This window comes from Solea senegalensis, linkage group LG3 (genome assembly GCF_019176455.1).
Source record: "Solea senegalensis isolate Sse05_10M linkage group LG3, IFAPA_SoseM_1, whole genome shotgun sequence".
In the NCBI taxonomy this organism is placed as follows: Eukaryota; Metazoa; Chordata; class Actinopteri; order Pleuronectiformes; family Soleidae; genus Solea; species Solea senegalensis.
Genome location: NC_058023.1, coordinates 21897814 through 21910796, shown reverse-complemented (window position 1 = coordinate 21910796; position 12983 = coordinate 21897814). Strand labels below are relative to the sequence as shown.

Here is a 12983-nt window from a genome sequence, read left to right as displayed (position 1 = left end):
CTAAGTAACAGTTTACTGGATCGGGTCTCATTACATGAGCTCTGTCAGGTACACAAAGCATCCACATTACACTGACACAAGCAGCTGATTATTATTTATTTGTTTTGCCTGATAAACACTCATGGCTTTTATCTTAAATCTAATTCTAATTACATTTTTTTAAAGTCTTCCAAGCAAAAACTAGTAGAGGAATCGTCAAATCATTCCATACCATGGTATACCCGGCTCTTGTGCTATTATAGCAATATGGCGGACTGATGTTGTATTTGCTCAGGAAAATTCCACAGATCTAAACAGGCTGAGTGAAGAAGGAGGGCGCTTCGTCAAGAGTAAGCGACAAAGTTGGACGACCTGTTAAGTTCTGACAATATCCGACCTTTTGTTTGCACAACTGTTCTTTGTGCTAGCATTAGCCCTGGGGTGTTGATCAAAAATGCCCATTTATACTTTAAAAAAAGTAGTTTGCTTTTATGAAGTCCATCATTGTGAATGTTGTAGGAGAAGTTGGAAGAAACAGAGCAATACCAACTGAAATTGTGGGGGCAGTATAGAGTAAATAGTCCTTTTTAGTCAGGAAAATGACAAAGAGGAGTCTACGTGGACATTAATTCAAGTCGCTATTCGCTATCAAGATGTCAAAAGTCGAACAGAAACAAAAATACATACACCAGCGAGTAATGTTGATGAACTTGGCACTCGCAAAAGAAGCGCGGGGGTATGTAGGTTAGTAACAAAGATAATGTTTGGGAGGGACTGATGGACAGGAAAACAGAGATTTGGGATTTGCATGTGGAAACACTGATGTTAGGGTCTCTCCAGACCTCCTTCGTTCCACGTCCACAGAGAGATAAGTGCGCTTTCTGCTCATGCAAACACGCCTGTGGCCATTACCGATGCACAGCTGACAAAGTGTTGCGTTTCTTGCGTCTGCCGCTTAAAAACAAACATTCCAACATGGGAACCTTTGATTGTGTTTAGGTCTATAAATACGTACCACCACAGTCCTAGGGCGCAGAGCCCGAGGCCCAGTACTGGCAGACTGACAACTCTGCTGCTGCGTTAGACATAAACATGTACAGACAGTGGTAAACAGCCGTCATGTCTGTTTACTGCCAACCATGGTCACACTACTGGTGTCCAGCCTCTGAATGACTCCCACATGAAGGCCCGCAGCAGAATGAGAATGGAAAGACCATGGCTGTTCCATTCAGAGTGAATGTCAGAGGTTATTTCTCCAGCATCTCTTCGGGCCAGTGAATGGTCGGCCCCCACTGCATCTGCACAGCTGGCAAACACCAAACAACACTATCAGTAGTCACACTATTACATTTCACCGGCTATGCTCTTCACAGCATCACACACCAACCCCATTATTCACTCAAAGTCACCAGCTATTGATTAAATGTAGGTTATCTCCATTCTGACCAGGTTCCTGGAGAATTAGTATGCTGCTGAGAAGCTGCCTTCCAATCACCTGACATAGATCCATTTTGTCTTATTGACCACGAGTCCACTATTCTGGCCACCACTTAATTCGCTGAAAAATATTTGTTGGACTTGAAAAACCTGAAACACTTTCACCTCATCGCAAAACTGAGATCTTCACTGGAAACCTTGACCCATGCAGAACCCTGATGTTGATTTCTCAAACTGCGTCTTACCTAATGATGGCAGCCGGCTCCCCTGTCCCTGTCTGTGATGCCTATAATCCATCCTCCAGAGAAGTTCATGACCAGGCTTTCTGTTCTTCCTCTGTGGCTGATTGAAAAAGCAGCATGACTAACTTCTTTCACTCACTGATTTCAGATTAAAAGTCTATATGTCGTCATGGAGACGGATGACAAACCTGACTCAATTACAATCAGCTTTGCAGTTTTTTTGCAGTAAAGTAAAGAAAGCCTGGATTGTTTGCCCGTTTATAGGCCCACATTTTTTGAATCAATGAATGAACAACTAACAGCAATTGGAAAAAACACATTTAGTAAATTGCAAAGGCTTTTTTGAAAGTAAAAAAAAAAAAAAAAACTGGATATAAATCATTACATTATCAACCTTGCATTAGAATAAAGCATTTATAAATGGTCCATTTTATAAAATTTAGGGGGGGCATGTATGGCCAAACAATGGAATTGTGTTTTTAGGAGTCTGTATCACCTGAGGGCCACACGGTCGGTGTAGTGGTTAGCACTTTTGCCTTCACAGCAAGAGTACCCAGGTTCGAGACCCGGCCTTTTTGCATAGAGTTTGTATGTGCTCCCTGTGTGTGCGTGGGTTTTCTCCGGGTTCTCCGGGTTCTCCGGCTTCCTCCCACAGTCTAACAACACTCTCGCTCCCTACAGGAGAGTAAGATAAATTCCTCCATACAGCTGGTCAATCTGTCGCAGGTGTCACAAACACAACACGTCCTGTGTCTCACTGAAAGGACTCTTATTGTTTTTGTTCCCAAATTCCATCTGTTCCATTCACAGATCTGTGAAGAGTCCAGAGGAGCATTATAAGTCCAATACTTAGAATGAACATTACAATAGCATCATAATTTTACATTTGTATGCAGAAATGTTACATACCTTTCAGAAAAATCGCCAAAAAAAAGTGTTTTCCTCTAATTTTCAAGTCCTAGTTTGTTGCCCCCCCCCCCAGCGCAACAATGATATGCGAGTCCTGACTTGTGAGGAGGGGACAGACAATTAGTGGGGAGGAAGCAAAGCTCCTCTCTAGAGCACATGAGTTGTTACCATCAAGCAGATGGTAAAGGGTGCCGTCCCTCCAAACCAGCAGGGCTCGCAGATCGCTGTGCCAAGCAGTATTTCACTGCTGAACAAACTGTGAAACAAATCATGGAACCTCTCTGTGTGTGAGGATGCACTCTATAATACGTAGAGCACTTTAATAGGTCCATTTGTGAAATTAATTGTTGGGGTTGGCGATGTGTGTGGCAGTTGTGTTGCCGTTTGTAAAAGGGGTTATCGATACCTGGGATAGATTGACATTTGCCATGGATTTCTCAAAAGGACTAATCATTTCTCAACTTCTTAAATGTGAATACCTTTGGTTTCTTTTGTTCTTTTATGAGAAGGAAATAAGTGTTTCCCCTGCCATTAAATTAGGGTGGCACTCCCCCTGGTTGTACAAAACTGAACTTGGTAAGTTAGAAGTAAATACTAGGGATGCATGATATGAACACTTTCAACACGATACCGGTAACAGACCATTGCTTCTCGTGGCCGATTCCAATACCAATAACCGATAAGTTGATATTTTTTAGTAAAGTAAAAAAAGTCTTCATATAACCCAGAGTTTGTGGATCCAGGAGAGTAAAATAGTTGAAATACCGTGACTGAAGAATAGTTGCATAACTCTGACTTAACCATAACAGGAGCCATTTCTTGCTATTTAAATGATCATTTACATGTTAATGAATAGAGCATCAAAATAGACCAGACTTAAAGTGAGAGTGCACTGCCGCATACTCCTTAAATACAGCTTTGCCGCAATGACAATTGTGACTTATAAGATTTGACACTGTCCTTTGACCAACTAGCTCCTAAAGATAATCATTTAGATACTCTCCAAAGTATGCAAATATAAAAAGATATATTATTAACAGTGATTAAAACATCACAATTATATAGTAATGTTTTTCTGGTCACACTCAAAACTGAATTTTTTATTCCATGAACAACAGTAGCATGGTGAGGAAAATTCAACAAATAAATGACTCCAGGTGCAACTGACAGACTGCAGGTGGAACATAAGTCATGGCGCAACAGCTTAATGTGCCACGTGGCGACAAGATTGTTTGCTTGAAACGCTGGACCACACTTCAGCATAGTTAGTGGCCCACCTCAGGACTACACCCTTAATGCTCGTTGCCACTGAAAAGTAAATAAAAAGCGACACCGCTACATTAACTACACAATAACCAAGGGACCAAGCACTTAAGCTTTGTTTCACCCAGAAAAAAAAAAGTCTTGCGTCATTGGTACGGAAGCATTTTAGATACTCAAAGAATGATCCTAGAAGACGGATACCCAATGTGCACAAACTGCAGAAAAAAGCTAAAGGCTCCATCACATACGTATATTGCGACATATTTGACATTTCCATCCAGCTGCGCATAAACATTTGAAGGTAAGCCCAAGACTAATTACTGGCAAGATGCTTAATGAAAAACTGAGGTGGGATGATTGTGAGTCATGTATAAGCAGTGAACAAAACAACATGTTATCCAGGCCAGGAACAATGCAACAAAACCTCTAATAAAAGATGAGATTTGTGTTGAAAAATAACCACAAATTCTAATTGTACTGTGGTTTTTCCGCAGACAAAAATCATAGCATTACAACCTGTAGTTGTTGCACCCCTACTTCCATGTAATAGGTTGGTGAAAATAAAAAAAAAAACCTAATTATCTCATGTGTTGTTGAAGTAATTTGCCCACATAAAGAGAGACAGACAGGGACAAAAACAAAATCCTGCTTTCTTGCAGGGTAAAAATAAATGAATTTGGTATTTGTTATTGTCCTTTTATAATTCATTACCTGTTTGAATGTGAACATGAGTCTCAATCCACATTAATAGTTAACAGCACATCATTTCTGGGGCCATAGAAAGTACTAGACCAAAACAAACAGGGTCCCAGCAGACCCTGATAGAGATGAGAAATGGGGTCAAGTAATCTATACAGCAGGAACGATTGGTGACACATCGGACGAGGGTATGTGAGACAACAAGTTTGCACTTGACGTCATTTGACCAAATTGGAAGGCAACAGTGTTTGCGATTGTCCCAAATGGCCACACATGGAAGGAGGGGTGAAGACTTTGCTGTCACACAGACAGGACGAGACGTGATAATTGTACAAAAAGGGAAGAAAAAGCCTGTAGCACCGAGTCGTTCGCATGAAAAAGTGAAAAGGAGCCTGAGAGAGAACGGACCAATCGATGCCTGAGGAAGCATGATAATTACATTGATTTCTGAAGCTACTAATTATTTCCATTAACCAGCCTGAAAAACCACAACCCAAAATGTAGATTTCACAATACACAAAAGGCATGTTTTGCTCAACAACATTTCCAAAAACAGTTCACACATTATAAGTCTGAGGCAGCGATTGAGCTTTCCGATGTCCTGTTCCATCGAAACTCTCAGTCCAAAGTCCACAGGCAAACCAAGGAAAAAGCAACAGAAGCTGGGATCAGACAACGTAAAAACCTCATGGGGTGAAAAATAACTGAGATAATGAATCAATTATCAACAGAATTGATTCATTTTCTGTTGACTGAGTGTTTAATTGTTTGTTTCAGTAGTTAACTATGTATCATGGTAAATTCATTTCGATGTGAAATGTATTTAAGCCTACAAATAGGAGTGGAAGGTGATGACTATGTTTGGGCCAAGCTCTAGGGCAAACTGGATCACCATGAAGCAGTACCACACCAAGTCAACTGGAAGTGATTGTGTTCTACTAAATATTAATCTATTATATAGATTTGATTTTTAGACGCATACTAAAACTGTGCGCACACAAACTGGGTTTCCATCCAACTTTTTCACATTTTAAAATGCATTTCTCATTATCTGATAAATATGAAGACATCTGTTTCTATCAATAACATTATGCACATTAGGGCAAGTGCATCCGTATTGCCCGTGTGAGCTTTTATGTCTCTAATTTATTCTGTCTTTTATTTATTATTCTGTACAGCACTTTGGTCCATTGTGGTTGTTTTAAAGTGCTTTACAAATTAAGCTGGCATTGGATATATAAATGATGCCATTGTCATCATGAAAGCTAAAATGGTTGATATGGCGAACGCCTGGGGAACACAATGGTCTGATCAGAGCACTTCTAGGCAAATCATTTGTATAGATTTCACTGGGCAACTTTGGGTTCAGCACTTTTGATTGTCCGGAGCAACTTTTGAAGAGTTATCTGCTGAGATTGGAGTAGAGATGAGCCGATACCGATGGTCAAAATCACTGGATCGGATAGCCAACAAATAAAAATGTCAAATCCAGTACCATCCAGAAATACTAGATATCATATTACTTCACTGTGCACAGTCTGTAAAGTTGTGAATAAGTGGCTGTTTATTTCTTCTTTATGGGGGAAGAATATTTATCACACAGTTGGAGAATTATGGCTGTGAAATAGCTTGAATTGGCTAGCAAAAAATGTTAATAGCTTCATGGTTTAAAAGGTCTAAAACGACTGTATTGGCCTGATATTAGTATTGGCAGATAATCAAGCTTGAGATATCAGTAATCGTATCAGTCGAACAGGAAAAGTGGTATCATCCCAGTCAGCATGTCCATGTGGACCCCATAAGGTTTATATTCAGGCTGACAATATGGGTTCCAAGTGAATTTGTTCATGGCTCACGAGCACTTTGTACACTTTTCATGCTACTTGGGTACCAAGTGGGTACTAAGTGGGCAAATTATGCAGGTTCCATATGGTTTCAGTAACATGGACACAAGATGAGAAGCCCACAGCAGAGGCCACCATGGAAACTGGGTACAAACCCACTTGGGACCCATATTGTCAATATAACCCTTATGGGGCCCTCATTAACATGCTGGCTGGGGTGACATCCCTTTATTGGAGCTTCCATTTTGTCCGAAATGTAACGTGCAAAAACAGTTCCCATTGGATTTGGTCACATTTTCTCCTGCGTGAATCGTCACAATTCATGCACAGCTATGTGCGACAGAGGTCTTGCCGTTTGTGTGGATGGTAATGACTTTGTTGGCGCTAACACAGGCGCGTGACAGCATGACGGCACATGCACAAGTGAGCACAAGGCAAACAACACTGAACTTACGACTGGAAACTGATCCACAACGCAGCGAAAAAGCAAAACAAGTCACACGATCGTTTGCGTTACGGAAAGAAAGAAAATGTTTCACTTCATTATGAGAGTGTGGTGGGATTAAACTATTCCGGGGCTGCCACAGTCTGTTCACTCATTTATTACATGGATCATATATATATGCATGGTTTCTAAAAGCCAAATCGACATTGCAGATGACAAGAACTTCTGCAGAGATCCATGAAGAGTGAATAAAGGCAAATGTTAAGTTATGTCCACAGTTATTGCTGCTCAGGCTCCCAGTCGCTTTAATGAAATTCTTGGATGATGAACACGCAGAGACAGCAATATGACACAATTGTATTCCGTCTCGCTTGGAAGACGTGAAGAGACAAGTCCAAAAACAGAGACACTGAGCCGTCTACAGTCCAGCAGTGACTACATCGAGCATGCCCAGCGGTGAACAGACTCCTCACTTTCACCTGGCTATCTGTGGAGATCAAAACACACGACGCTGTGAGCTTCATCAATCCAAAAGCAGCAGTCATTTGAAAGCATGAAGTCTTCTCCAGCAGAGGGGCACAAACTCACTCCCAGAATATCTGCAGTGATTACATGGTGATGAGTGCATGACCTGAAATGTGGATTGCGGGCCTGAATGGTGGAAGTCAATGAAGCAGCGGACAGAGCAGGACAGTTTGCTGTACATACAACCACCATTTCCATTAAGAGTGAGCCTCTAACCTTATGAATGACTATAAATACTGATTCAATACTGGATACCAGGTGAGATGGAGATTTTGATTTCCAAATCACGGTCAGTTTTTGACCCCTAAAAAGTGTCTAAATCAAGTAAGAAAAAGCTTCTGAAAAATGAATACTACCAGTGCTGGTTCTGAGCTTTAAGAGTTCCTTAAATCCACTGAGATCAAGCAATAAATCAGTTCCTGACTGAATATATGTGACCCTTACAATACCTACGGGTGTAAGTATAGAAACAGCCCGCACGGACATTATTCCAGATCTGAAGCATGACAACATCTTCAACTTCCTGATAAAATGTACATCATTATCCTCTGGAGAACGCTTACACATCACAATAAAAGCATGTAAAATTAACAAAATATTACAGTTAATTAGCGTTGGATTGATGTCACAACATTGAAGTTGGCATCCAGACCTGCAGCTTACAGTAAACAGTTAAGGGGAAACTTAAAAGGATAAAAATGTGTCATAATGTGTGTCAAAATACAGTAAGGATTTACATTACAAGCACTAAAACATCAGTAAGAAGAGTAAAAATGTGATAACCATTTTAAGTTACTTATCCCTGAAGTCCCCCTTTAACTGCTGACTTGGAAGCAGCACATGGTAAGAAGTGCTCACTTTGAGTCTGCTTTATATCAGTGATCCACCTCCGCTGTCCTCGAGACCTTTGGTGATTCATCCTGGCGCACAACATCTATCCGCCATCTTCACTTTTTAATGCATAACATACTGTATATTGCAGGGTATGTGATCGGAGTGGAGCTGAGGAATTTGGATCGCAAAATAGGCAATGTTGAAATTAAAATATCAGTAAATTAAATCATAATAATTAGAGTCACCTTATATCTCACTCCATATTAATCTAAATTCAGTATGTCTTAATTAGGGTATATGTAAGGGAAGAGGATGATGATGATGAGAGATTGGGAATAAATCTGCCTCCTGTGAAAAGTCTGTAGCTGACTTTGCTCGGCCCATTTACACCACTGTATTTTAACGTCGGTGATAATGGTGCGACTTCGAGAGCTCCATTTTTTTTCCTCAGGTGGTACTTGGTATAAAACGTTTGAGAACCACTGATCTAAATAATCCAGGAAAAGCTGCTTTCCCCCAGTAACAGACCCTTTTTTCTTCATATGCCATCTAGTAGTTCAGAGCCTATATTGACCTGTTTGCCATAAGCACCTCTCTGTACACCATCTAAGGAGGCTGGAACCTCAGTGTGCCACTCAGCAGCGTGGCATGCGCCCTGCTAAATAGCTTATTCGATTAATGTGCACCAGCCTTGGCCAACTGGATTGAGTGCAGTTTTTGTCAATTCTCAAGGCCATTTTTGTCATTTTATTTTGCTAATATAATTATTAGGCATGACTCGATATCGCTTTTTGTGTCCAATATCACAACCACACTGACAGACCAATACTAATATCAGTATGATAAAGCCTTTTAAAAACAACTTAGCTGTAAATAAGACATTGTGCTGACACATTTACCGCTTAACTATAACATACTATTTCAAAAAACACAATTCTTTAACTGTGTGCCAGCCCTCACTCATGTCCTGATCAAATGATGGTGGTGGCAGACTGCATGTGATTAGTGAAGCATTTCCATAATATTAAGGGTTTACGGATCTAATTGGATTTTTTTTCTTTTTCCGACATCCAATCTCCGAATTTAAGGGATTTGGGGGGGGGTTTGATGCAACAATGCAAACAGGCTTGAGGCAAATATTTGAGCTCTGGACTGGAGTAGATAAGATCAACCCAGGAATCTATTAGTCTAAGAACATACAATTAATAATTTAAGATCCTTTTCAAACAAAAATCAAGTCACTGCTTCCAGTTTCCCATGCATGAGAGTTTGCTGCCTCTGTTTCATTTCTGTAAATTGAATACATATAGTTTTTTGAACCGTAACTGCAGTTGATCGAGTCGGGGCTTCTCTTGCAATGTTCGTCTTTCAAACGCCATTATTTTTTTAAAGGACTTAACTAAACCTTCTTTCTGTATTTTTCTATATCACACGCACTGTGACTGCAACACAAGTCAGTGTGCCTAGTTTCTTTTTGCACAGATAGACACACAGTGATGAAAAACAGCAATCTCAAGCACCATTACACAAAGAAAGGTCACACAAAATTAAAAACACACTGAACAAACACAGAGGGACACTGCGAGAAAGCTCCGACTTCCAGAAAGTTCTAGTCAGAAATAACAGGAGCCGTGATGGGTTTGGCATGAGGGAGGAATCAGTGTCTTTACAAACCATGCATTGCTTCAACAATGATCGTCATCATCATCATCATCATCATCATCACAGCTTTCTGACTCCAGATGTTCATTAAAAAAAAAGAAGCAATTCAGTTATTATGTGGGCTAAATTTCAGCATGGCATCACCCTACAGCCTCTCTTTCACATGGCTTTTCTCATATGATGTCATGTAAATGCGATGAGTGCTTAGACATCATAGCAGGTCTGATGTTGGAAATCAGCAGTAACACACGCGTACAGATCAGTGGATTCTGCATCTGGTTCCTTTTTCAACAAATAAATAAATAAATGAGCACTTTCGTTTGGACTGGGTAAAATGTAATATATGGTGACGGGGAAAACTGTTATCAAAGACTGTTGCAGGACAACAGAAATTACACTTACATTTTATAGTACGTAATAGGGATGAACATGTGCGCTATTCTTTTTTTATTTATTTTATTTTTCAAAGGCATACATTGACACTTGGTGCCTGTTGAACGGGTGTGTGTATTTACAGTGTGTGATGTGTATTATTCATCTTTTATTTTTTCTTCTTTAACCATGTACACACCAAGCTCTGTTTCAACCAGCGCACTGAACAATAAAGTAATCTCGAGTCTTGATCAATTTAGGGAAATTATCACATTGATGCTAATTTACAAACAGATATTACACGAGCAATTGGATTTAGCAATATAACTCTTTAATTAAAGTTTAGCCGCAGTTGTATATTGATTGAGTAGTAGATTGAAATAACATCTTTATTTGCTGATGCAAAGATCTGCCTAACAATAACCACAACAGCTCTGACATTAAAAATAAGCATGTCATTCACTTATGGCTTGAGTTGTGATAAATTGCAGTCTTTGCTATATTCAGACTGTACTGTTTCAATTTGGGATTTTGGTCTGATAATAACTTGGTAACCAAAAAAAGTAAAATTGCTATTTTCAAGAGATGTCATTATTTGTACATGGTAGAAAACTTCGTTTTAAGCATGCTGTTTAATACATCTTATGTAAAAGGCTGGGGGGGAAAAAAAATCGAATGTATTTGGCTGTGCAAAATATATCTCCACTGATCCACCTGTGGCCCTCGACCCAGTCTACGCAAATTACCTTTTAACAGGATCGCACAGTAATTACTCAGCTTATGCACATGTAGCTAATTATCATTGGCTTAGTTATAACACTTCACTAAGAGTAACAAACAGGTGTTAGCTAAAGTAAGGTTGTTTGCTTTAAGTGCATATTATAGTATTTGCTACTGTGTGCGTGTGCACGCATACAGCACGCGCACGGCAAGTCGACAGGCACGAGACGAGCATTAGCATACTTATCTTAAATGACAACAACAAACAACAAGACTTTTAAGGCGGACAGTGTGAATGCGTCAGCGGGGTGAAACTCGGGGAGGGTTTGACCGGGCGAACCCGAGCCCTGCTAATCCTCTGCCCCTCCGTTACTCACTGCTGTTCATGGGGGAATTAAAGGAGCCTTATTCCGCTCCTTTAATTTTCTGGAGGACGGGAGATAAAGCTTAATCTGCAGCATTTATTGCCCTGCTTCTCTGATTCAACACGCGCACACGTGCGTGTGCATAAATACATTGATGTGAGCACAAGGACTTTTTGAGGTTATAAGTGAACAGACACACAAGTGGTGCCAAAAATATATAGCGGGGACGAGCGCTTTAAAGTGGCTACAATGGGACCGCTGAGGTACGGTCGCCCTGCCTGTGTGTCCAATAACTGCTGCTTCCACTTTACCTGATGCCGCGAGACAGGCTTGAAAAACCGCTGCTTTCAGTCAAATAAATCCGCTCTCATGAGGTGCTGGTTCCCTTTACACGGAGCACGGTGTCTCTGGCTCGGTCATAACAGCTCCTCTTGCGCATTAAAACGAGCCGGAGCTCAGTCGCTCACTTGTTCACTGTAGTTGAAGCGCTGTCTGCTTGTTTATCAGCCTCCGCACTTATAAGCACCGGCTGCCGGTAGAAGCAGCAGCAACCCGGGCCGTTGACGTGGTCCCTCCGGCCTAATGGAGCACTTCGGTCTCTTTTATGCCTGTTGTTGCGTCGCTACACGGCTGCCTTCTTCACCACTCCGTGTCGATAATAGCGGCGGCTCAGTATTATACTGCGACCAGCAGCAACAGCAGCGGGCACCGCGACACGCAGCCTGGGGGAGAGTAACGGGTCCGCGGCGGCCTCAGCAGCAGGAGCTCCAGAGACTGTGTCGGTTCTCCGCTGCCGCTCAGCTGCTTAAAAAAGCCCCGCGAGTGTGCAGTGTGAGTGGATAGGGTCTCCACAGGGGCACTTTGCTGTCGCCCTGCTCCAGCTTGTGTCTGGAAACTCGGCCTCAACACAGCAGCTCTTTCTTCCTGACAAGCAGCCAGCGTCCAATCACAGCACCGCACTCAGAGAGAGGGGCAGGGGAAGAGAAGGAGCGGATCGCAGCGGACTGGAGCCTGGACCGGACTCACCAGGTGGGTATTCGTTTTTGGTGCATTTTCGTTTTGCCCGTCCAATATTTTTGTTCGAAACGTGGAAATTCTGACACGAATCTTGAAATATCACAGAAAATATGGCATTGCAGTTTAATACTTGAGGAAGTTGGTGTGTAAATAATGAAAAGTGTATCCAACACAATGAAGAAAACAGTGTTTTTCATGCTGTAGTGCTTATTGTGAAAATAAATAAAAAACACAGTTCTGTGGAAAAGTAACTGTGTCTTTATTTAGCTCCCATAAATTATGTTATTTATTTAATTCATTTTGTTCGTTTCTGTGAATATAGGAGTGTTTTCTAAGTTTGTTGTGCAGGGGACACGTTAAGTTGAACACAATCTGCAAGCAGTATCAATGCTGAAGAAGTTAGCTTAACTTTCCAGTTTATGAGAATCTTATACTGCTCGTTCGTTTTTGTTTTTTTTGTTGGAAGATATTTTTTGTTCCTCTTGACTTATTCCTTCGCAGTTATGTGCAGTCAGCCAAGTATGTTTATTTCAACATTTGCTGTCATGCATTTAGATTTTCTTTTGTGTATCTCATGACATGATTATGTGCTCATCATGTTTGTTTATTGTTTTGATAGTTTTACGGTGGATTGAGACGCAAGTGACAAAAGTGTAACCACAATAAATTC

The 12983-nt window shown here is 40.9% G+C and overlaps 1 protein-coding gene across 1 annotated transcript in view; it reads right to left on the bottom strand.

Moving 5' to 3' along the window:
- large1 (LARGE xylosyl- and glucuronyltransferase 1) overlaps window positions 1–12225 on the bottom strand; it is a 112714-nt gene extending 100489 nt beyond the window's left edge. Inside the window, exon 1 of the mRNA XM_044022763.1 lies at window positions 11608–12225. The gene's annotated coding sequence lies outside the window, so the exon portion shown is untranslated. The remainder of the gene's footprint in view (window positions 1–11607) is intronic.
- Window positions 12226–12983: the final 758 nt, after the last annotated feature.